Source organism: Pithys albifrons, chromosome 13 (genome assembly GCF_047495875.1).
Source record: "Pithys albifrons albifrons isolate INPA30051 chromosome 13, PitAlb_v1, whole genome shotgun sequence".
NCBI lineage: Eukaryota > Metazoa > Chordata > Aves > Passeriformes > Thamnophilidae > Pithys > Pithys albifrons.
In genome coordinates, this window is record NC_092470.1 from 9,657,821 (window position 1) to 9,683,405 (window position 25,585).

The 25,585-nt window shown below is 45.3% G+C and overlaps 1 protein-coding gene across 5 annotated transcripts in view; it reads right to left on the reverse strand.

The window, feature by feature from the left end:
• MAPK6 (mitogen-activated protein kinase 6) overlaps window positions 1–5,621 on the reverse strand; it is a 29,362-nt gene extending 23,741 nt beyond the window's left edge. For 3 of the 5 annotated variants that reach the window (XM_071568668.1, XM_071568670.1, XM_071568669.1), the window contains exon 1: window positions 4,706–4,925. The gene's annotated coding sequence lies outside the window, so the exon portion shown is untranslated. Of the gene's footprint in view, window positions 1–4,705; window positions 4,926–5,441 lie in introns of those variants that run through there. The other 2 variants (XM_071568672.1, XM_071568671.1) reach the window with 1 other exon arrangement.
• Window positions 5,622–25,585: the final 19,964 nt, after the last annotated feature.

The following is a 25,585-nucleotide window of genomic DNA, read 5'->3' on the forward strand; positions in this document are numbered from 1 at the left end:
CAAGGATGGACAAGAGTGTCAGCCCTTGCTTTCAAACTATCCTGCCAAGGCTGGACTAGGAGTCTCATTAGCACTGCCCAAACCATCCTACTCCAAGGCCAGCTCCTAAGCGGACTTAACACTCTCAAGCCTGTCTGTCAGAGATACTTCACAAAGGCTTCATGAAACAGAACAAAATTCATCAAAACCAAGGTGATTATTTTCCACTCAACCCAGCAAAGGTTTCGAGACGGCAGCTGTTTATTTTCTCCTGACAGACTCCCCAAGCTGGTATTTCCACAACTGCATGAACTACCTAGATACTTCCTAGAAGTACAGAGAGATTATTATGGTTTGTGATAATATCCCTGCTTAAATAATAAAGGCAATTCATTTGCTTGTAGTAAAATTGATTCAAGGACTGCATGTACAATTTGCGATCAAAGTACTACCCTGTACCCCATGTTTATCATCCCAGGTCCAAAGATGTTTGTTAGTAAACAATACCAATGTAACCATTGCTAGGCTGCAGGGAACCATTGGCAGGGCTTGAACAGGCGCTGCTGTCAGCCAGGAAAACAACAAAGAACCTGCGGTAACCGCTGAGATCAAGGGAAACAGCAGGGCAGTAATGGAAACTTTTGAACCTTTTCACACAGAGGAAAAAGAAGATTTATCTTTCTGATTGCTGTAATGTTTCAGATAGCAGAAGAACATGGAAATATGGGCCCTCATGACAGCTAGTAACTTCTCTGACCTTGGAAGGGAACTCCATGTGACATGACAATCACAGTAATCAGAACAAGCTCTATCTGCTCTGATACAGCTTTACTGCATGAGCAGATATTCCTTTTTCTCCTCACAAGTGCTCAGTGCTCCGCTTCATTCATTGCACAAGACAGTGATCACCTGATTACCAGCAATTGGATATCAAGAAAAACAAAATCCGTCTACTGCCCTATGTCCTATTCATCACATATTGCCCCAGTCTGAGGACAGAATCACCAGGGTTTAAGGGCTTCATTCCACTGTTCAGCTTTTCAACTCACTTTTCAAAGTGCTTGGTCCTGGCACTAAGTGCAGATTGCCAAAGCTCTGAATTCTCAGTGTTTGCAAGTTATTCTAGGCTTTGTCCAGGCAGTTCTGGTTTTCCCCTGAGTAGCTGTGCTTGTAAACCCCAAGTAGCTGTGTTGGCACTCTATGCCAGTCTCTTTCTCTCAGCTGCCCATCTAGTATCTTCAAGTCTCTTCCCATTTCTTGGTTTCTACTTTCTTTTTTCCTGTCCAATTAAAATCTCATTTTTACAAGCTTTTTCTGCCAACCTACTTCTTAAAAATTCCCTGCCTATTTCCTCCTTGTTTCTTGCACTCATGATTCAGGTAGCTTCCTGCTGGATCCAACAGGAGCCACTAAGAGCAGTGCATGGGAGGAACAGTCAACTTATATTCAATTAAGGTGCCCAATCCCAACACGGCCTGCAGTAGCCTGTGGACACAGTCACAGGAAAATTTCTGTTCAGGAGTTGTCTGGGCTGGAGCACACCCAGGACTCACAGCATGGGAATTTATCTGCTGACAGATCTCTCAGTCTGCAAAACCTGAGGACTCCAGTTCACAGACATTAAGAGATTTTCCACAAAGATAAAGCATATATCTTTGATTCAGGGTTTCAAGAGTGCCCTCTTCTTCTAGGGAAAAAAAAAGCCCAGAGACTTTCTGAGGAATAAATATCCCTGTCAATACCCTGGGATGGTGAGAGGTTGTGGGTGAGCATGGGCTGCAGGAGAATGAGGGGCACTCACTTCTGGGGTGCAGAGGACTCTATTCCAACTTCTCTTTCCCTTCACAAATCTATCTGGGGAAAAGGCACTCAGCAGTGCAAAGCAGGAGGCTGTAAGAAAATATTCCACTCTCCAGGACAAAGCTTTTTCCTGTTATTTTGCTTCAACATGCAGTCACACAGCCTCTCCTGCCACCCAGAACCTGCTGCTTCCCTGGAATCCTGCGTGCAGACCCTGCACCTCCTCACTGCAGCTGCTGTTACAGGGCTGTGGGGCAGGTAGGAAACAGAGTTACAGGAAGAGACTCCAAGAGTTAGGAGAATGCAATCTCCACCACTCAGCTTCTTTGCTGTTTGGAGAGGTGAACAGAAACCACATGCAATGGTGTGCAAGGGATGAGGACAATGGCAACATTAGCCCAGCTTTCTGAGGGTTACAGAGGCTGTAATTTCTTTTTCTTTCCACTGTATCCTATGTGAAAAATATTTCAAGTCCTGCTGCACTCCCTAGATCCTATTATGTAAAGCTAGATCTGGCAAAGCTGTTTTCCAATGTGTCAAATTCAGGTTTTGTGGCTCTGTTTGACAGTTTTACATTAACTCCCAAGTGAGCAGAAGGTCACTGAACACCAGGAGTGCACTACTCCTTGCCCCAGTGCCTTGCCGGGGTTTGAGGTACTTCTCAGAGCCCCCATCTCCAGCCTCTCTGGTGTTCAGCAGCAGGCAGGTTTGGGCACAAGAGGAAGACCTCAGAGAGAGACTCTGTCCCACTGCTCCTGCTCCATGGGTTAATGCCCACTCACTCCCATGCTACCAACACCTTCGGGACCTCTCCTGATCACGCCCCATGGCCCTGGGGTGACTGTCTCACCTGCAGCAGGAACACAGACTGCCTGGGGCCCTTCAGCATAACACTGGCTGCTGTGTCAGGCAGTCTAGGAAATATGTCCCCAAACCCACCCTTGTGTTCTTTAAACTAAACTTCCGTTTATGCCATGCTGCTGGTCTCAAAAAATAACCTGAGTCCACAGTCTACCTCCAGTTATATTTTTCCATGTGCAGAGCTGAAGGTCTGAAGCTCCTGTCCTTCTGCAGAGCAAACACAGCATTTGCAGGAATAAAGCTGCACTTATATAAGTTTCCAAGAATGCCAATTTGAGAGCCTGACAGAGGAAAAACTTCTAGTAAAGACCTATTTTTTGTCTTTTTGAGAGATCTAATCTATCTTCTGTGCATTCCTGACGCTCAGAAAGCGTTTTCATCTCACACGTTAAGTATAACAATCCTCTTAACAGGGAACATTTTGTTAGAGCTTTAAATTGGGTTACGTAAATTATTTGTAATTCTGACAGCAGGTTTCTCTTCCGTCCACGAGGACAGTTGTTATGAGATTGCTACAAGGTTCACTTGCAATCACTGCAGATAATCATCTGAAGGGACTGTTTGAAAGGAGATTTTATCTGGGACATATGCTACAAGTTTATCAAGGTTTTTATGAAAGCAGTATTTTTGCCAAATAATTTGCAGTACAGTAGCCTGCATGAGAATTAAGAAGTCAATGACATGAATGGTAAACTAAGGAGAAAAATAATTTTCTAAATCCCACGAACTTTAGAAGTAGCAGAACAGGAAGGGAAAAATACCTCAGCAAATACATATGTACATAGGAGGTACTGAGCATGTCTCAATCCATGCCTTCACTCTTGTTGACTGCAGTAGGAATTGCTTACCATCAGGATCAGGCTCTTTGTTCCCACTAGCTATTTATTCAGAAAAAGGCAGAGTGTAAAGACTATTCAAGAATTTACAGCACTACTTTTAACATTACATCAGAGCAGTCAATGTCTCAGAAACACAGTTTAGATTGCTCTCTTTTCACTCTTTCTGCTCTCCAGCCTTCAACCAGGCACAGGCTTAGACACTGGTTTCGAACAGGAAGAGTTCTCCAGCAGGAGAGCCCTCCTGCCTCCCTTTCTCTTGTCACTGGTAAGGCTGGTTGGGGAAAAGAAGTTTCTACTGATTTCTTCGGGAGTGGGAAAAGAAGGATGTAATTTATAAATTTGGATTAATTTTTTAGGTTTCCCATTGTATTTATGAGCTCTTAAAAAATAAAGCAATAAAAGAGTGTTTTATTCTAATTGAAAGCATTTTGTTTGACTTTAAGAACAATGATTTACTAAAACAAAATTTTGAAATCAAACCTTTCAAATTAAAATATGGACATTTTAACCTTTGTAAGAGCATTTCAGATTTTTTTTTCTTCCTAGATAACAAGGGCAGTGAGTTATAAGCTCCAACCAATGCTGAATATGAGCAAATCCATTAAACCTGATTTCTACACTCCTGCTGGCAGTGGCGCAGAAACCAACAAACCCTTCTGCAGCACCAGAGCACTGCAAGGAGTGACATTTTCAAGCAGAAAAACCCCTGTGGGTTTATAAACCACACACACACACACACACAAACCATGCAAAAGGTGTTCATCACAGGAGGACCTTTTTATATAAAACTTAACATTTACTAACATTTCCAAATCTGCCCAGGAACACCTTAGTATTTCCAATTGTATTGAGTTAACTTGTTGTGTTTTGTCTTTCCTTCATATTCTTTCCCCTTTGTTTGGTTCCGAATATTTGTTTTCAGCAGTCTATACAGAGTTGTCTCATGGTTTTATTAGTAGTCTCTTTTATAATACTTTATCTACAAGAATGCAATGCAGTAATACTTCAAGGCACAATGTTAGGTATTCTTGTGAATTATCTAGAGACATAGCTGACCAATATACAGTGATTTTATTTCTATAAAAACCAACATATTATTATTTTGGCAATTCTCAAAGGCAGATAAATTTTTCTGAGTGTTAGAAATGTTGATCTTAATCCTTTATACTTCTTTTTCTCTAAACAAACATATCTCATGGGAGAATACACACAGACATTTAACTTACCATTACTGCAGCTATCTTTTGACTTCCTCAGTATCATTAATACTTAAGCAGAAAGAACAGAACAAACAATTATCCTAACGATACCACACCAGCACTAACAAAGTAATTTTTAAAAAGTCATCCAGAAGAAGAGAGAAGGTCAAGCAGAAAGCGCGAGTCAGGAATAGCTGTGCTCCGATGAGGAGGGGAAGGTTATGTTGCTGTGATATGAGTAGTGCACAGCTGTTACTCTAGTAATAATTCATCATATTAATATTTAAATGAGAGGAGGAGGAGGGCACGAGATTGTGTGTGACTCAACAGTCCCTCCCTGTCCTTAAGCAGAAAAATAGGCCACTAATAAAGAGAGAGCATTAGGAACTACAGAGTGGGAAGGTTTGTTTTCATTACCTCATGAATAAAAGCAGGCAAACTGGTCCCTGAAGAAGTCTAGAAATTATCCTGCTTTTACAATTGCAAGTCAAATTCTGTTTCTACTCTCAGAAGCAGCAATTACCTATGAACAAATTGATCCAACAACCAGTGCTCTAGGTCTGTATGTGGTGTTTCTTGGATTTCAGTGTATTTCCAGCAAGCTTCTACACTTCCTGCAAAATGCTGCCTGCAGGAGTCTCGCCTGGCAGTTCCGTGCAGGGAATTGCTGAATTGCTGTTGTGTTTTGCCACTTACCTACAGACACATTTATAAAAACATTTCTTTAATAGGGGCTAACTCACCTCCAGGCTGGTTGTCTTACCTTGGCCCATCAGGGTCTCTGGATGGGCAGGCTCAGGAGGGCTGAGGAGGAGCAGGAGCTTGTGCTGCAGGATGGGATGTTGCGAGGAGCAGAGCCCCAGCCCAGGGGAGCCTGGAGGAGCTGCAGGAGGCAGAGCAGCAACACCCAGCAACAGCAGGTTCAGCCTGAAGTGGAGGGCTGGGGCAAACAGCTGATGCAGGTATAACCCAGGCAGATGTGGGTGGCATCTCTGGCAGGAGAGGCAGCCTGACTACGCTTGGTTGAATATAGGGTTGCACAACTTTATCCAACAATTCAATATAAGCACACCTCTCACATGCTAGGTTTTGAGGGTTGGATTTTTTTGTTTGAATTCTGTACAACTCCCTTCTTCTTGTTAGAGAAAGAGTGTTACTATGACAGCCCTGGCTGAGTATACCTTGTTGGCTATGTAAACTCTAAAAAGGTAATAAGCAACCATTTAACTAGAAATACAGATGCAGAGTCCAGAAATGGCCATGAGGCTAAATATCAAATAGTTTGTAACAGAACAAGTCCACAGAAAAGCATTCATCTCAGTGCTCAGCATGAAAATACAGGGTGCACAAAGTACAAGCATTAGGAGATGCCAAACTCATGCAGTAACATCAGTTCTCAGCACACCAAGGTGAATTCTTCATCACAAATTTTCTGGTTTTTCCTATTCAAGCAAAGACATTCCTCCCTCATTTCATTTCACTAGCCCAATCCTTCATGATCAAGTTTGCAAACAACCTGAGTTAACACTGATATTATTTTTAGCTGATTGTTACGAAGGTTTATTTGCTGTCTGTACAGGAGGATTTGTGTTATTAATACATTGCAGAAAACACCACTAGTCAGATCTTCTCCATAGCCATTGTGAACATCCCAGAACACAGATCATTTAAAACTGGCCCTCATAACTTGTAGCTAAGGTCTGTAAATAAAGCAGAATCAGACCCCTGGACACATTAGAGGAATGGGGAATATTGAGTGGATGACAAGGGTCTGCAGGAAGATACCATCTTCTCTGTTTTAGTAATTACACTAACACAGTAGTTGCAGAAATTGGATTCTTCCTTCCTGGAATTTGGGAGTACTGGAGGAACAGACCTGCCACACTGGCTTTAATCCCTGGCAGAGCCCTCCCTCCAGCTCCACCATTGGTCCTGCCTCATGAATAGGACAGATAAATGAGGTTGGAATCAGCCACCTAGTGCACCTGGGCTACTGTTTCAGTTTAAATCAGAAGAAAAGTGGTGAACAATGGCTGGAAAGTCTTTTCAACCACTGAATTCCTAATTGAGAGTGAATGTGAGATGGAAGATAAATATTTGCAGGTACAGGTTGAGTCAGATGAGATTTAATAGCTTACATAAAATACCACATTGCAACAGGTTTTATAACTGTCTTTATGGGCAGCCACCAGTTTCAGCTGGGCTTTGTGGCTACCAGATCACTGCACAAAGTCTGGGGAGGAGCAGAAGCCCAAGCTCAAATTTGCTTTTCTTTCAGTGACAGAAGTTGTGAGTTTAATCTAAATCCATGGTCGTGGTTCAGAAGAGGCTACAGCCTCTGTTGACAAGTACCTTTAAGGTTAAGCTTTTTTCAGGCTTTGTCTAATGTCTGCTCAAATGCCACACCATTCCAGCCTATGCTCTTAGTTAAAAAGGAAAAACAAAAAGGCAAAAAGCAAATTCATGCTTGCTCTTGGATTAGAGGGGTCAATGTGAAGAGCCATTCTGGCACCACAATCCCCAAACACTCATCATATGCAAATTCTAATTTAATTAGCATCACTAGGGTTTAAAGGTACAACCACCAGGTGAAAACTGGGTGCAGCCCCTGGCATGGTCAAACACAGCCTGCAGCTGTTCTCAACTTCTTCTGAACCAGATGGGCTCCATGGCTTGTCTTCCTTGTTGAAACTGTGCAGTTGAGCTTCCCAAAGGCCACACAAGCAGACAAACTCCCCTCTGGCTCTGTGAAGGCCAGGTGGTCCACTTGAGATACTAACAAATGCTACTAACTCTCAGGAATGATACTAACAAATGATACTAACTCTCAGAAGTGCTGTGTCTAATTTAGATTTTAAGTAAGAGCATTGAGGCTTACATAGTTATTTAGCAGTCAAAAGAGAGGGGTAGGCTTTTTATAGTCTAAACTTAATGGAGTGATAAAGATCTATTAATCATCTAACATGCAGTTTATCTACAGACAAACAGGATTAAAAATAGAGCAGGTAGTTTTGTCTCTTTTTTTTTTTTTAGTTGGCATGGGAACAGAAAGCTGGCAGATGAGGAAAAAGAAGGTTGCTGAGGATGCTGAGCATAAGGTTATGGCTGAGCACTGCAACCAGAGCTGCCTCAGTTATTGTTCCTCCCTGATGAGAGGCCAGATCTTAAGCAACCTCCAGTGGCCCTTTTCTGTAATGAGGATCTCAGTATTTGGCCTATTCATATTTTTCATTTCTCTGCATTCGGTCCAGGAAATCACAAGGCTTGTGCTGGCATTTTACCACTAGAATCAATGGTAAAGATTCTCCCTTTTAAGTGCTTGGCTCTGCCTCAGACTGTTTTAATATTTCCTTTCCTAAATGTAACTGATTGACAGGACTGTGCATTCCTGGGTCAGTTTTCAACTCATGTTCCTCATAGCTTAACTTGGAAGAAACACCAACAGTTACACAAAGAATTTTCCTTGGGACAGTCTGGAAACCCTTCTTGTCAATAAATAATTTCTACCAAGTGAAACACTGACAGAGCTACACTGCTCAGCTGACTATACGGTGAAACATTAACCTCCTTCCCTGTCCCGTGGTGGCAGATTGTTTTGCTGCTTTATGACCCATGACTGACCTCACTGTGGACTCCCATATCTCCCTGAGATTTTGGATTGAGGTTCATGGCACCTATATTTGAAGAAGCAGATGGGAAACAGAAACTTCATTTCTTTCTTTTATCTACTGGGCATTATATGCAATGAGAGTGGGGCAGATAATGCCAGAACCACCTCTTTCTCCTCCAAGGATGCTCACTTTTCCTGATACACCTCCCAGTGGTGCTGCCTGGTGTAAGGGGCTCTGCCTGGCATCACCTGGGGGCCTTGCTGTTTTGTACACTCTGAAGAGCTGTGGCTCTGTGGGCTGAGGAGGAAGAGGAGAAATAGCTGCCAAGGCGAGTGAGGGCAGGTGCCCACTGCAGAACCAGATGGCCATGGCCACCCCCTGTGACATAACACTCATCCCTGGCAGAACTCCCTGGACAGAGCCATGTCCAGCAGCTGGGAGCACCTGTAAGTCCAGTAGCCCCACAGTCATCTCAGGGGTTTCTGGGGCTGAGTGACATGAGTGCCACACACTTGAATGCCTCTATATGTACGGTTATGCCTGCAGCAAAGAGGGCACAAATTTGTACCCACTGCTGCTGGACAGGAATTGTGACATTGAATATGCCAGGGCAGTCATTCCACAGAGCTCCAGGACCTTGTGATAAATTCCTGAGGGTGTAGGAGAGTGAGATGCTCTGGGAGACCCCTTCTCACTCCAACAACTACACTGAAGAGGGTTTCCCCAGAAGAAGGTCGTGGGTGGTGCCAGAGTGGCACGTGAGCAAGAGCCACTTCATCAGTATCCTCAGTGACACATGTGCCTCTGGCTCTTCCCTATCCACTCCTTCAACCTCTCCCCTGAGCAAGTTTCTTTACACCCACACTTCTCTACACCCACAATTCTCTCTCCACCTGCCATAATATACAGTGTGGCTGTACTGGCAAGGCCACAACACACTGTTCACTCCTGTCAGCAAGGCCAGAAAGGGAATCCTCAATCAGGCCCCTGCTCTTGGGGTTCCAATGAAGCAGAACATCAGACCTCTCTTCCAGCCATATCTCCAGAGGAGCTTTATCCCTGATGGCATTCCCCTGCATAGGAATCCATCTCAGGAGAGCTGCATGACCTTGCCAAGGCTGCACCAGCAGCCCAGAGCTATTTTGTAATTAGGATGCTTAACTCAAACAAGGAAAGTTCTTAAAAGAGACATATACAAAAGAAAGTTATGTGAAAAGGTCTGGGTGAGGAAGAATAAGGCAATTTAATGTTCTTACAAAGAGCCCTGATCCAGCAAAAAACAGAAAAGGTTTTTCTTGTCATTAAAAACCAAACCTAACCAAACTCCACTTTTCCCTCAGTGTCAGCAGATTGCCCAGCCTCCTGCAGAAGTCTGCTACAGCCCAGCTCACTAGCCCAGACCTGACAGTGCTGCCCTGGGAGAAAGAAAAAAGCCAAACCAACCAAACCAAACCCCCCACTCTCACTCAGAAGTCAGCCCTGCAACCTGTACACACCAGTCACAGCACAGCCAGGCCAGCTGAGGAAAGATTAGGGCAATGTACGGGAACAAGTTCACACAGCTCAGAGTCCACAGCTCCTGGGAGGGCTCCACACTTCCACCAGGTCTGGACAAGTCCGGCACAGGTAGGTTCCTCTCCCCCTTGAGCCCTAAATTCTATTTGGAGCCTCTGCTCCCAGGGGCCCTGGGCAGATCCTGAGGAACACAGGGAATAAAGTACATGCCATGTCCTGAACAAGCTCTGCCAGGCAGAATGTTATAAAGGGCCCTAAGATGTCTGTGCTTCTGGACGTGAGACTCAGCATTTGGGCTGTCCACTTACATGCTCATTAAGAAGTGTCCAGTACCAACCTGCAAGGCTCAGCAGGAGAAAACCAAAAGAAAAATCCATATGGTCCTCAGCTATCTTGATGTCCAATTACCACCTCTGCTTATGAGAGCTGCTACTGCCAGGCCAGGTACCTCAACCAGGAGAGCCCATCACCAAGGTTAATCACACTGCAGATATGGCAGCAGGGCCTCAGCTCTGCCACCTGTGTGGGCTGCTCTACCTGCTGGGGGTTGGCCACATGGCCAGTCCTTGGTCTTCTGCTGGCTCAGCATGAAGGAGATGTCAGTGCAGCTGTCTATGGGATACTCTCTTGTCTGGCATCTCCCTCCAGCGCATGCGGTCAAATTCTCATTTTGCCTTCAGCATCAGCAACTCTCATACAGAGATGTTCAAGCAGGCTGAGATATTGCTTGAGAAATCCAGCACTCTGTTCTACCTGCTTTACCTGCTCAGCCTCCCTTACAGCCCTCCCCTGGCCAAACTAAAGTAATTTCAGCAACTTGGATCGTCACAGCTCAGAGGAAGCTTTAACAGGGCAGCACAGACACAGCCATCCTTATACAGTCCTACAAATTCATAGAACCATAGAATCATAGAATCACAAAATCACAAAATGGTTTGGGTTGGAAGGGACCCTAAAGATCATATAGTTCCAACCCCCCTGGCATAGGCAGGGTCAACTTTCACAAGATCATGTTGCTCAAAGCCTCAACCAAGCTGACCTTGAACACTTCTAGGGATGGGGCATCCACATGTTGCCTGGGTAACCTGTGCTAGTGCCTTACCACACTAATTTATTCCTTATATCTAATCTAAATCTACCCTCTTTCAGTTTAAAGCCATTCCCTCTTGTCCCATCACTATATGTCCTTGTCAAAAATGCATCTCCACCTTTCTTTAAGTCCCCACAAGGCACTGGAAGGTGCTCTAAGGTCTTCCTGGTGTTCCAGTCGTGTGAGCATCTTTGTGGCCTCCTCTGGACTTGCTCCAACTGCTCCGGGTCCTTCTTATGTTTGGGGTCCCAGAGCTGGATGCAATACTCCAGGTAGGGTCTCATGAGAGCAGAGTGGAGGGAGAGCTCTCTGAAGATAGGTGTTTGTTCATAAGAGGTGGTGTTAGTGCCTGCTGAACATGCCCCACCACGAGAGGTAAATCCATAAGGAGCAAGTCACCATGCTGCCTACGGGCCTGACCCAAGAGATTTGGATGTGTATATTCAGAGATCAGATGCATAATATCCACAACAGATACATCACTCAGAACATGGAAATATTCCTGGCACATCCTCAGTGTAGCTGACTTAGTCTTGACCCTCTAAATAAACAGTGCCTAATGACACCTGATCCCATCAGATCTCGGAAGTCAAGCAGGGTCAGCCCCGGCTAGTACTTGGATGGGAGACCTCCTGGGAATACCAGAGGCTTTAGATTCTAGTCCTGAGGACTTCACTGTCACTGTCCAAGCTCACCAGGCCATGGCAGATGAACCTTAGGAGCAAAAGGTGGGGCCAGTTTCACACACGCTGCGCCTTACCTAAAAAATGCACTGCGCAGGCTTGAAGGACACACCCACCCTTCCCAAATCTTCGTTTGCGAAGCTGAGTCATACAGTAGTGGTGTGGGTAGCAAAACCTCTGTCAGCAGCTGAAACTGGAAAAAACAGAAGTGTTACAGGTAGGAAGAACAGGAGAAAGAAGAAAGGGAAAGAGGGAAGGGAAAAAATTCAACAGAGGTTATATTGTATGTGAGGATCAGGCAGCTTAAAGTGCCATAAAATCCTTTACACAAATGTTCTTGCAGTAAAATGAAATAGCAGCTATTCTCAGGGAAACTGCAGCTGCCCTCAGTGATTATAACAACAGCCTGAAGGATGTAATGTTTATTCCTTTTTGAACCAGTAGTTCTCACTAGTGGCATGTACCTGTAAACTTAGAGTGCTTTCGATCAGCATATCAAGTTCAGAAGGAAACTGTTTAATACAGTTATACACCCAGGCTTGATAGTGCTTTGTTCCATAACCATTTCTCATGATGAGATAAGAGACAGAACTGAATGAGCCACTAACTGTCCATCAAAGCACACATAGGTTTATTCATGACTCTCCTTACTCTCCTTACCCCTGGGAACAGATAAACAGTTTAGATATCCTTCAATTAAATCTCTCCAGGACCACCTAGTCACAGATTTGTTTTTTCTCTCCTACTTTTAAAACCCTTTGCCCCCATCTGCTGAGTTCACTACAGGCAAGGGTGGTGCAGTATTACCCTTTTTTATTTCAATCCTGGCTTTTGCCAGAAGGTTAGTCAACATTTTGAGTTCTATCCCACTGCCTCAGACAAAATCTCACCGATTGCAAAGATGAATGGGGCTTATTTCCTCACTTTGTCCTATGGGACAAGAAACATACTTAATAATGCTCTAGGTTACATATGGCTTATATATACTGCCAGGGCCTCCCAGCACTGCTTGCACCAGAGCAGATTTCCTGTATTCCAGACAGCGTCCCATTTAAACAGGCACACACTTCCTTCCCACCATGCAGGTGGGACCATAAGTACCCATGACCCTGCATTATTAAGCCCATATCTTCTGTGCAGGTCACAAGGGCACAGTGGAAGCAAAGAGGTAGTGTTTAAGCCACCAAACAGCTTTTCTTTCATCAGAGCAGCAGCAAAACCAGCACTGCACAGATCCAAAGAGGAAACTCTGCCATAATAAGCTTAGATCAGAGTGCAAAGTAGATGGAAACATGCCAGGTAATGACTTCCAGCTCCTACATGCAAAGCACACTAGAGGAGGACAAATGAAGTAGTGTCTGTCCTCAACTTGAGAAGTCACAGAGCTCATTTCTTCTAGATGTTCCATTTGTGTATTTGGAGAGGGGGTGGCATTAAGGTTGGACACACACAATGACACAGAAATATGACACATATATATATGACTCTCAAATCAGACAGACTTCCCCAACATTCTGTAGTATTAATAGTTGGATCTTTATATAATCCACTACAGGCAGAGCTATTTCATGAATTCAGGTATCACATTGAGTCCTAAGACTAGTACTGCTTCTCCCTTGGGGCTGGGAAGACAGGGAAGGGAAGGAGGGCTGGGAGCCCATTTGCAATTGGGTTCCTTCTTTCCTTAGGAATTTCAGACAAGGCATTTCCAAAATGTACTGAGCTTATCACAGCATAAAGGGCACAGCCACAACCTCATCCTTCACAGGACAGGAAGAAAGTCTCCAGCATGCAGCCAAGGCATCCAACTAGGACTACAGGACAAGGGAAAGGAAACTACATCTGTGAACTGCAAGTGGATTAGCACAGAAATAAAGACTGAGCTCCATCATGTACAGCTCCCTCAGAATCTAAGCTTGATAATAGTCCAGACACTACTCATGCAGAAGGACTAGTGTCTACCTGGAAACCAGCAACAGGTCCAGGCCAAAGAGAAGCAGGTCAAGAGTCTCTAAGGTTCAACCATTATATTCAACAGGCACAACCAAGAGGGCCAAGCAGTCTGCAGGACCATACGGATAAGCAGCAGGACTGCCTCAGGCCATGCTGTCACTCTGTGTCATCATCCCCACTACAGAGGGTTGACCATTCCCATGTATATCAGATGTCCCCCTTTACTGTTCACAGCTCTCACAATCAGAGGGAAGTTTGGGACTGAAATTCCAGACTGCTACCATTTTTGCCACTAAAGCTCCCAGCCATGCCACTGCCCTGATCTTCAGCAGGCCCTTAGATCTGACTTACCTCAGAGGGATCACCTCCACTCTGTCCTGCCCCTCTGCCCCACTCAGCCCTTCAAAGGCTGAGCAGCAGGTCCTGTCTCTCATCTCCTCAGCCAGGGCTACCCCAAGAGATATGATGGCCAATACATTACCAGACAGCCTGTGCTGTGGGGTCTCACTGCCACACACAGCAGACAAGGTTGGGGTGCCCTTGCTGGAGAAGATTCCAGTCAGACACCAGCTGGAAGGCTTTCAGAGAAAACCTCCTGGAGAGGTAAAAGGGTGGGAAGCAGGATGCACATTGACTCAGCTCTTACTGAGAGACACCTTTACAGTCCAGCACCCTGAGAACTGAAAAGAGGGTGTTCTGGGGCTGAACAAACCCAAAACTTTAACTTTCAGAAGTTTGGGTGAATGATTCTGCCTGATTCTTTTTGCAGCAGACAAACCTCACATTAAGTGTAGTTTCCCACTAAAATCTCAAAGCAAAACTGCTGAAACCACAGACTTTTACAGAAACTGCCCAAAATAACTACGTTAGCCCAGGTTTGCTGAAAATTCAAGTCTCTCTTGTACACAGGGCACAGGGTTTCAGGCTGGTTAGGAGAACAGCAGCTGGGGGCTGGATGGGAAGGACTAAGGCAGACAGAGAGCAGGAAAGCTGGGAGCCCAGCCCTGCTTGCCAGAGCAGCAGCCCATGCCCAGTGCACCCAGCAGCTCTGCACACCCATTGCTTGAACCACCAAATCTGTTCCTGAGCTGTCAGCATTTCTGAATGTGAATGTGATGATGAGGTTCTCTGTTTGCTGCCCACTGGGAATAAGGACTGTAAACTTTTCCAACACTTACACAGGTGCTTTTCAAGCTTTCTGCTCCCCCTGCTTTGTGACCACTCTGCAGTCTGCCCATGCTCCAGCCATGACCTCTCTGTTGTAATCCAAGCTGGGAGACTACTCCACTTACTCTGTTTAGCAGCCTGTTCTCCTTATCTGTTATAAACTCAGCAATGCTGAGAATGTAGGACACAATAGCACTTGGATGGGATACCTGATGTCAGGAATAGCTTCCCTGGCTGATTGAGAAGGACTCCAGCTTGACAAAACACCATCACAAGCCTTGGAGAATGTGGGAACAACTCTTCCTTTCCATGAGCTGGATCTGTTGCTCTTTGTCTTGGATAACAGGTCGTTCTGCACCTTTCAGCTGCTGCTCAGAGCTGCCAGGACAGCCAGAAGCTGCTCTTTGCTTTCTTTTCTTTCTTTTCCCCTCCTAAGCCACAGACACAAGAAAACCACAGAGGGAAGAAAAGCCTTTAATCAGCATTGGAGATTTGGCTACTGCACTTCAGTTCTCTCTTTTATTTTTTACCCAGGCAGATCTATAGCAGAGATAAGCATATGCTTAAGCAGTTTGCTGAATTGGATTAAAAAGAGTACTCAGATTCTCCACTCAAAAGTTGCTTTGATACCTCAGTTATGTGATTTAGTTAAGCAGTACATGTAAATGAAATAAATCTTTTTTTCCCTCTCATGCTTTTGGTGCTGATATTTCTGTGGGAAAGACTGCATATCCTCTCTCAATCAGAATTAATTTTTCTTTGGCAAGACTGATGCTGCTGTGTGATGAACAGACGGTCACCTTGCCCAAAGTGACACTGACAGTCAACAGGCTTTGGTCTCCAGGAGTCAGGCAGCTAAAGGCAGTCTGGCAACTACCTGCTATTCAAAATACTCTTAAATCTCTGTTCTGAAGACACAATCTAGACAAAAAAAAGCCTTGACATAACAACCCTGTCTCTAAGGACGTATTTTCTCAAGGCAGTAAAAATGACAAACTTAACTGCTAAGAGTACTTCTGTTGGCAGAGCATCTTCCAGTTCAGTAAGTTAAATAACCTAACAGGAAGATGATCATGGTGATTTAATTACCCACCTACAATGGCATTTTAATGATACAGAAATGGCATAACTTTTTTTTCTTTAACCAGCATTTCATTATCATAAGCTTCTAATGTGAGCCTGGTCTTAAAGACCTGTGGGACAAATTTAAGCTGTAAGCCACTTTATGCTGAAAAATTCTGCAACCATTTTCATTTGTAGATGGCAGAAGGCAGTGCATCCTGCTACACAAAAGGGAAGGCACTTGCTTTGGTGTTTTTTTAGAGAGAAGACTGTTCTCTTGATTTTAATTTTTCCCCTTACAATAGAAAACAACTCTAAAGAGTTTTGCAGACAGCTTTTCAAAATAAACACACAATGTCACATTGCTGCTGGGAGGAGGGAAAGGACAAGCTCTGCTCCCTGGGGGCAGGAAATGAATGCTGGGGAAGCAGAAAGAGTCACAGTGGGGTGGGCAGGTCCTTGGGAGCACCCGCGCCAGAGCTGGCGCTCCCAGTCTCCTGCAATCTGCCTCAGTGCAATGTTGTGTCCCATCAGACCAACAGCAGCAGAGCCAGGCTTGTGGGTCTTTTATGAAAAGCTTTTTATTGATAAACAACAAAACCCCCAAAACCCAAACCAACCCCAAATGAACCAAAGCAAGGCTGGGATTTGAAGTTTCTTCCACATGGTTTTATGTTTTAAAAATCATCACAGGAATGATAGTACTGTAGAATCTGACCCCCTTGGTTACAGATACACTGCAGTGGTCTGTAATGCAACATGGTGCTGTATATCTGCTTTGTATGTATGTATGAGCTGAATAGTTTCTATAGTTAATGATCAAGAGGTTAGTGAATGGTAGCAAAAGCAGCCTCCACTTGGATAAATGCTGGTCTGAGTTTCAGCAGAGGTCAAACAGGAAGCTGGCAAAGCAGGCCTGGAGGAGCAATTAGAAGAGGTGGACCTCAGTGTTAAAACATCCTTCCTTGCATTTTTTTCCTTGAAGGGCAGATGGTTGTATGCAATCAAGTTGGGCAATTAAAAAAAAATTAGCATTCCAGCAGCCGAAAAGTCACACCTTGATCAGTTTAAACCCTCTACAGCAGGTGTCTGGGGATGTCCTGTCTGACTGTGTGCTGGAAACACAACTCCAGTTCATGTGTCCTTGCTGAGAGAGCCAGCACTGCCCCACCACCACATCTGGGTCACCCGTGCTGGTCTGGCCCTCCTGTCTCCTGCAGCACAGGCTCTTTCAGGGACCTGTACAGCACAAGATACAAAATTTCCAGAACAGGGCAGGGGTTGACTTGCTACTCTGACAGCAGGGAATCTGACAGTGCCAAAGCCATGATCAACATACTGTGCTGCAAAGGGGTGGGATTTCTGGGTGCTGAACCAGCTAAACAGCAAAGTTACCATTCCCAGCCACAACACAGTGCAGCAGTTTGGGTCTGTTTCTGGACAAGGCATCCCCTTGCACAGGACAGAGCCATTCCCAGTGCAGTGGCAGCAGCCTGGAAGGGCTTGCTGGGAAGTGGAGATGGCTTCTCTTACACAGCCTACCACAGCTGTAATAAAGCAGTGAGCAGTTCACGGCAGCTGAGTTGGTCACAAAGTAACAATACCATTCTGCCCTGCTCATGTTTGTTTTGCTTCAGCCTTCTGCTTTTCTCCCTTGTCCTGGAAAGAAAGGGCCAGGGCAAAGAGAGGGAAAATATGTTTTCTGCTTTCTTCTGAACAACAGAGGTTTCTGCAATACACTAATTTGTGAGGCAGCAAATACCAGGAAGGGCCAGAACTGCATGAAACCCCTTTGGCCTCCTGAAGCTGACAAGAACTTTACCATTGACTCTGTTACTGCTGTATGGGGAAACTCCAGGCACTGTTTATGCAATAGCAGATATTTAAGTAAAACTTTTGCTCAGACATAAATGTTGATCATGCCAGCTGTAGCAAAGATACCATAATTTTTCTGTTTAATCAGTAAAAAAACCCACCCCTTCTCAAACTGTTAAATTCTATCAGAATAAACACCCATTTGGAGTTCATACTTAGTCTAGAAACAGGAGGAGGAAGCCATTTCCCTTGACATTTCCTCTACATAACCTTAATACAACACAATAAACAATTCAGTTATGCTGCCATCGTTACTAAATCTGACATCAAGGTGCTGCTTTTCAAAGGGGGAGAAATTCAGGCATAAATTTTCAAGACATATCATTGCTCTGCAGCTTTCCTATGACACCAAGCCCTTTCCTAGACAGAAAGGCTAATGAGTCTCTTCAGAGAATGGCACTGGTTTCAGCTCCTTTCTACAGAAATAGAAAAAGAAATAGGAATAGAAATAGAAATGTTGGTGGCAAGGCCAAGTGGGTAAGAAAGGCTTCAGGCTGCAAAAAGCTGAGTAATCTGTGTGACGCCAACCTGCTCTGGGTTGGGGCTGAGGGCACACAGGCCTGGACAGAAAGGCTTTTAGCATACTGCAGGATCAAGCTGTTACTACTGAATTCCTCTCTTTTGCAATCTGTCAGAGAACAGCTGTGCCAAAGTGGAAAAAAATCTCGGAAAGTTATTGAAACATTCTTACTATTAAAGACCTCATGTTTCCACTGCAAATGGATGAAACTCCCAATGAGATTTCTGGTGTCTGTTAAGGTCAGTGTTTGCGGCATTACAAAATATCAGGCGTTCTGTGATGCTGTACTCACAGATTTTGGGAACATTTTTATTAAGTAAGACTAGAAAAAAGTTGCAACTTCCTTATTGTGCTTTACGCCACTGCTTGCCCGTAAGCACTTATAACGCTAATTTACTGTCCTTTCTGCCACTGCTTTGTGTGACTCAACCTCCTTTCCTTGTGTGTGTCCCTTCTGACTTTGCCCCAGTTTACTCTAGTGGCTGGGGCTACTTGAAACAAGTCTTCCCTGGCTTGCATTTGAAATCTCCTGTGAAGGCACTGCAGTGACTTTTGGACTGTGCAGCTCCCTTCTACCTTTGGCTGTAAGGCCAAATATTCTGTTCCTGTTGTTCAAACTGGCAATCACAAAATCATGGGTTTAAAGAGATGCATCACAGCATCATGGTCATCTTTCTTCATCTCGCCCAGTATCCCCACCAATGTGGAGGGAAAGACTGCAGAAAGCAGAATTAGCCGTGCTGTCTCTCTCTGAACTGCATTGCTGCATGTTTTCCATAATCACTAGTATATAATATCCCTTCTGGGAAACAAAACCTTTTCCATGCAGAACTGAGGATCACTTGAAACTGAAAGGGGTTTTCCTCTTTTTGATCCCTCTAGAAATGCACTCTTCATGGACAGATTTTAATATCTCACTTTAGTGAGGAGAGATCAGACACTAACTGGCATTCCATGCAAGTGAGGACTCATTACTGCGAAGCTGTTGTTTCTTGCCCAGCCAGTTGTAACTAATGCCTATAAAATTTCCATTGTTCAAACCTGGAATGTCTCACAGACTATGTCTGGACAAGGTAAATCCCAAACTCTCATTCACTGGACTAATATATGGTTTCCTCAACATGCACAGGATGGAAAAGTAACCCAAGACTCTGCCATTTGAGCAGGTTCTGTCCAGGGTTCTCCAGTGGAGGTTTTAATTCCATCTGTGGAAGTAGAGACACTGAGAGGTGAAGTCACTTGCCTTGAAGCATGCAACAACTTAATTGCAGATCTGGAAATAAAACTGAGGAATATGAACATGCTGGACCATGCTATAATCAGCAGATGCTATTGCTTCCAAGTTCTAATTAAAGACCTGTTATTACACAAAAAGCATTTGTATTTTGCAGTGAAACTGATAAATCTCAGTAGTCTGGAATAGTGGAGAGGAGGCATATGTTTTTTAAATCCCCCAAAGGTGACAATACACTCTTTTTTTTTTTTCAGTCTGCCTCAGCCTCTGTAGCTAAGTGATCCCAGCCATGAGGTCTCTCTCTGCTCTAACAAAAACAGGATCTTGCCAGTCCAAATTAAGTAATACTTAAAATATATAAACTATACTACAATTTCCTACCTGAGACTGTGTGAAAGAAACAGCACTGTAGCACTCTCACAAAATAGATAGAACAACCAGTGGGAAAAATAACAAGTCTGGGAGAGAACAGAAGCAGTTGAGGTGCTGTAGCCATCATTAGCACCACTGGCAATGTTTAAATGCATGAAAATAGGTGGTAATCCAAATATAAATGAACCAGTTTGGTGTCTTGGGCCTGCAAGTGCACAAGCAGATACACATAAGTACACACATTTCTCCACAAAGGGAGCTCCTGCTTCCCACTAACACTGTGCCCAGCACCATTCCGGCGAGCACCTGCCACTGGATCCAGCCCCAGTGCTCAGGGCTGGATTGCCTTAGTGCTGGAGCAGCTGCTGCATTTACAACCCCAGCTCTGCAAGCCAAGCAGAGGCTCAGCACTGCTACTTCTGCTGAGAGATGTCTTACAGGGCCATGGGGCTGGTGGCATCATGGGGATGATGACAACATGTGACTGGTGGCACCACGAGTGGTGGCAGGGTTGGCAGGGCTCTGCCATGGCCAGGTGCCGACATGTGCCCAGGCAGAGGGTTGGGGTGTACCCTGGGTTGCTCAATGCCCAGTGTCTCCGGCTGAGTGAGGAGCAGCAGGAATGGTCCCTCTCAAGCCCTGTCCAGTCCTGCTCCTTCGGGCAGGCACCAGCTGAGCATAGGCCGCTGTGAAAAGTGAGAGCATGGGAAAGTGCACTTCTCCATATTTCCCACAAAACCAAAATACCTCAAAGATTTTCCTACAATCCAGTGGTTACTGGGATTTCTTACCTTCTGGGCGCATACTGCATGTCCTGGGGAGGTGGGGTGTGCAATCACTGCTGGGAACAGGGAGAAACTTCATTTGCATCTGCAGACCAGGTGAGTTTGTGTGAACTGCATCAAGCCACAAGTGATGGTATGTCCCATAACTTCCAATATCAGTTTTGCTAAGAAAAAAGTAAAGAAAGGTATCAAAATGGGACCTTCAGCTGAGCTTATTTGCAGGTCTTTTCACCCCAAGTCCCTTGTGGATCTCAGGTACCACCTTCCTGACACCAAAGTCTGCCATGGCACCTGAGCTTGGCACCAGGCTCAGACCTCAACAGTGACCCAAGGTGGGGACTGTTCTCTGCATGTTGTTATGTTGCATTTAAGGAGAGCCCAAGGAGGCTGATCAAGGAGGTTGAGACAAGCTTGGAGCAGCTTTCAGAAGCGCCCATCCGTGTTCTGCCTGGCTGGGGATGACCTGTGCCTGCTGCCAGGAGCAGGAATAGAGCATGTTCCCTGTCCTGGGAAGGAAGCTTGCAGACAACAGACCAGACCTTGCTGTTTCAGATACTGAATAGGCTGTGTTACAGAGGAGCTACCAAGCATTTTACTTATCATTCACTCTATTGCCTTCTGACTCAGGGCCAAGAACCCATCTGCACTAGGAACCTGCTACCAGCAGCTGGCACAGCTCCCAGGAGGAGGCACAAAAAGCCCCAGGTTTCTCTGGTGAGATTCCAAGGATCCCTGCCCAGCCCCTGGCAGCAGCTGGATAAGGGTGAACAGTCCAGGTCCTCACAGCATGGAAAGGAGAGCACTCCTGCCACCTTTGCACAATGAGTCATCTCCATGGGGGCATTGCTTATCTAACAGTATAAAAGTGAAAAATAGAAAATGCAAAGCAGCAGTGCCCCATTCCATGGCACTGGTAAGCAAGGCTGTTGAATTCTCACTCTGCAGTCACAGTCTAGAGTCTGGCAGTGTCTGTGGTGCAGAGAAGCCAGTCTCTGTCCTCTGCATCTATTTAGTCCTTATTTGATCAAGTTTGACAGAGGCTGTGCCTGTAGCAGACTTTAACAGTGACTCAAGTCCACGTCAGCCCTACAGAGGTGTAGCACTGGCGTGTAGGCACTGGGGCAGCAGTCAGGTCAGAACCAACCAACTCCACACCACTGCAAGCACAATTACTCACAGATTAATTCTTTCTGCCTCCGTCTTACTTGAGATCTTGTTATGGGCACACTAAAGCACAAGAAAAGACATCTGAGAAAGATTTATCTAAAAGCAAGGACTCATACTGGGCTAGAGGTTCAGAAGTGTTTCTGCAGAGCTCTGCCAACATTTACTGCAAAAAGAGAGAGAGAAAGAGGAAATAACTTAAAGCAACACAACCAGAATTATCTGTAAGGTGCTCCATGATCAAGGTGGTGTCCTAAGAACAAGAGGCCAGGCACATCGAAGTGTTTAGGAGATAAAAGGGAGAAAAAAGTACCAACCACTCCCCACATCCTGAGGTGCAGTTAAGGTCTTTGGCAAAATATAGGAGATGAGATAAAGGCTTGTGTAATTGTTCTTTAGACGACAAACCAGGGCAGGTTTCAGGAGCTGTGAAAGAAAAGCCAGTTGTGCTGCAGTGTGTGAGAGACAAGGCACGGGGTCATTGGCCTCTGGGGCAGTTGGCTCCCATGACTTTGCTTTGTTCACTGAAGCTGGAGCCAGCCAGCTGGCAGGTCAAAGTATTAACTGGAAAGCAGCAGGATACTTGCCATGGCCCCTTGCAATGCACATGCCATCAGTGCGTCACTACAAGCAAAAGAGTTGAGAGTTATGTAAGTTTTATTCCCAGTTAGATCTATCACAGGGGCTATTAGAGCTGTGCTTGGTCAAAAATCATCTTTGAACTGCCAGTTCCAGGGCTTTTTCTGATTCAAAATTGGCCAAAACCATGTACATGGTTGAGTTGCAGTCCCTGCATTTCTCCTGGACTCTGGCATAGCTCTCAGCCGTGTCACTGTTGCAGCCACCAGGAAGGTGGCACAGAGGGTATTTTCTTTGCACACAAGAGTGGCACTTTTCACTCATACCTGTGGGAAAGTTGAGGCTGCCCATAGAGAAGTTCATGCTTGTCAAAGAGAACTACAAATTTGATTCTAGCAGTGCTAGAAAACCTGCTTGCCTAATCAGATAAAGGGGTCACACAAGTCACCAGAGGATCCAAAAAGAGAAATTCCTGGCCTGTACCCTAACCAGAAATCTTCAGGGTATGTTGCTGAAATGTGTTTCAGTCCTGACAGGATGAACACCAGGTATGGCGTTCTGGTTGGCATGCCGTGTGCCATGCTTGGGAGCACAGACAGATCCCATCCTCCTGCTTTCTCAGCACAGCACAATTAGGTCAGGGCAGACCTCCAACACCTTGCACACCTGCAAAGACAAAAGCAGGACATCTTCACAGACTGCCCTCCAAAAAGGCACTCAGAAAAGAAAGAGTTTTTTCCTCTGCCCGTCTCAGAAATAAAGAGATCATGTGAGAAATCTTGACTCAAATAAAGTGAGTAGAACTTTGCCACTTTTCAACAGGCCCAGCTTTTCAGCCCAAGAGGCTACTCTGCTGTTGAGTAAGGAGGTAAGCTGCCAGCAGCGACAGTCTGGTCTCCGAAATCTGGAGGGGTTTTTTTGGCTGATTGCAGAAGCAGCAAATGCACATCTCACCCACAACGCAGATGTAACTTGCATGTCTCCAACTTTCAGGAAAGCTGAGGGTTCTGTGTTGTTTATTGTGCAACAGAAAGACATTAATAATCATGCCTGATGATGTTTAAGAATGGAGATAAAATTCTCTATTATCATGGATTATCAGTTTGTCAAAGGGGATGCTGGCAGACAGAAGCTTTACTGGGATGAGGTTTGCATTTCAATGAGCAATCTGCATGGAGAGCTTTCAGGCCCTCTGGCATCAGATCCAGGCAGGAGGAGATCTGAGCTGAAGCATCCTTCCAAGATGCCCTGCAGTGCTTAGAGAGGTCTGACTTCAGCCAGGTCATGGGCAAGGCTGTCAAAGCTAGAAATTATAGATGGCCTTAACTGTAGACAATGCTGCACTGCAGGGTGAGTAATCAGGGTTTTAGAAAAGCATGTTGAAATGACCATTTTTCTTGCTATTTATAAAATGCTGCAGAAGTGTAAACTGGAAGCATTGGCATAATGATTAAACCTCAGTGCTCCTTCAGACCCAAGGTGCTCAGACCCATTCATGAAGGGAAAGGTAGAAGCACGAAATCCAGCTGTCTGGAAAAGACTTTAGGGGCTCTGCTGGGAGCTGGAGCCAATCCAAGCACCCAGGTAAAGCCAAAGAGAGCAAACATGTCAGCAAGCAGCATCTCACCTCCTGGGGACTGTGCTGAGCCACACACAGAACATCCTTGCTGCAAGCCTGCTGCTGGTTGTCCAAAGCAGTGGCAGTTATAAGGGAACCCAGAGTGGCAGTTCTGTCCCTCACAACCTCTCCCAGCACCATCCATCTCCCATTACATTCTCTACCCTCTAGACAGCCTAGAAATCAGGTAAATCTCCTTCTTCAGCTGACCAGACCAGCCTAATGAAGGGCTCTTCTTGAGCAGTAATTTCCTTGCTGTTCATTAACCTTGTATGATGCCTGGGAGTGGAATTCTCTGACTTGGGTGCTTTTCTAGAGGCAATAGTGGCAATACGAAATTTTATACAGATCTGAACTTAAAACCAAGGCTCGGCATGAAGAAGAGATTATCACCCCTTCACATTTTGAAGCCTCTTTCTACAAGCACAGGAGCTAGAAATATCCCTCCTTCATCATCTCCCTTTAAAAAAACCCCTTAGTTTTCCATAAAATACTGTGGATCGACAGGCTGTCTCTTTGCCAAGCTATCAAGCATCTTGAGACTCATGATGGAGTCTCAGGAGCTGATAAAGCTGTCTGTGCATGTGGCTGAGGAAGCTCTGGGAGATGAAAGGCAAACCACATCCCTGCTTTGGGCCTTATTTCTACAATTCACAAGACTCACATAGGAGACAATGTTGGCTGCCTAAGTCCTCATGGCTGCGAGAAGCTCAGTGAAGGAGTCTGCTGACAGCAAAATCAAATTCTTCTTGTATACAGCACCAACTCTCTGCTATGCCTTAAAACAGACCTGAAATGCCAGCAGCCACACTGACAGAGTCACAAGACAAAACACCGGCTGCTCTCTGTTTGCTCTCCAGGATGCAGCCACCAGCTTGTGTGGTTGTACATGCAGGGAGCATCTGCTGTGTGCTGAGACTGCCATCAACTCGGGCACCGGCAGCCTCGCTCCCCCCACTAGCTACAGCTTTACATCATAAACACAAGCTGCTGCTCAAGTTCAATGCATTGGCTGAGCTCCCTGCCACCTCTACGGCACTCAAATAGTTCAGAAACAAGTAGATTGGGCTGGGACAAAAGAAACCAACCATTATTTCTTCTACTGCAGACCAGCTCCTGCAGGTTTCACACCTGACAGTTGCATAGTGCTGTTTCCCATAGGGTGCCTGTGTGCAATAAGGACATGTGTGCGGGGCGGGGGGGGGGGAGAATCCTTATCCCCATTTCTCAGGTAAAGGAAGTCAATGCTTTGGACATACTGTGAAGATTAGATTCCCTGGAGCAGAAAGGAGCAGGCTCCTCCTGCCTCACACCAGTTGCTATAGTTTGGGCCTATTTCTTCATGTGTGATTCCCCCATGAACCTGAGGAACAGGCCCTTTCATATGGCCCTGACTTCACACTTGAAGTCTATTCTCTCTCTCTTTAATCCTTTATCCCTTATTTCAGTTATTCTATGCAGGATATGATGTGCGAGGAGTAGTGCTGCACTTACTTTTGCAGGAGTTTGCACTGATTATTTATGCAGCTTTTCTCTAGTGTGACCCATCTCTTTCCTCAACTAGTGCACGCAAAACCCAGACCCAGAACCTCAGCTGTAGCTGCACCTCTGGTGACCATGGTCAGAGGAAACACTTGTTTGGGTCTTTCTGGCTCCACTGCTGTTTGTCTGAGCCCGTG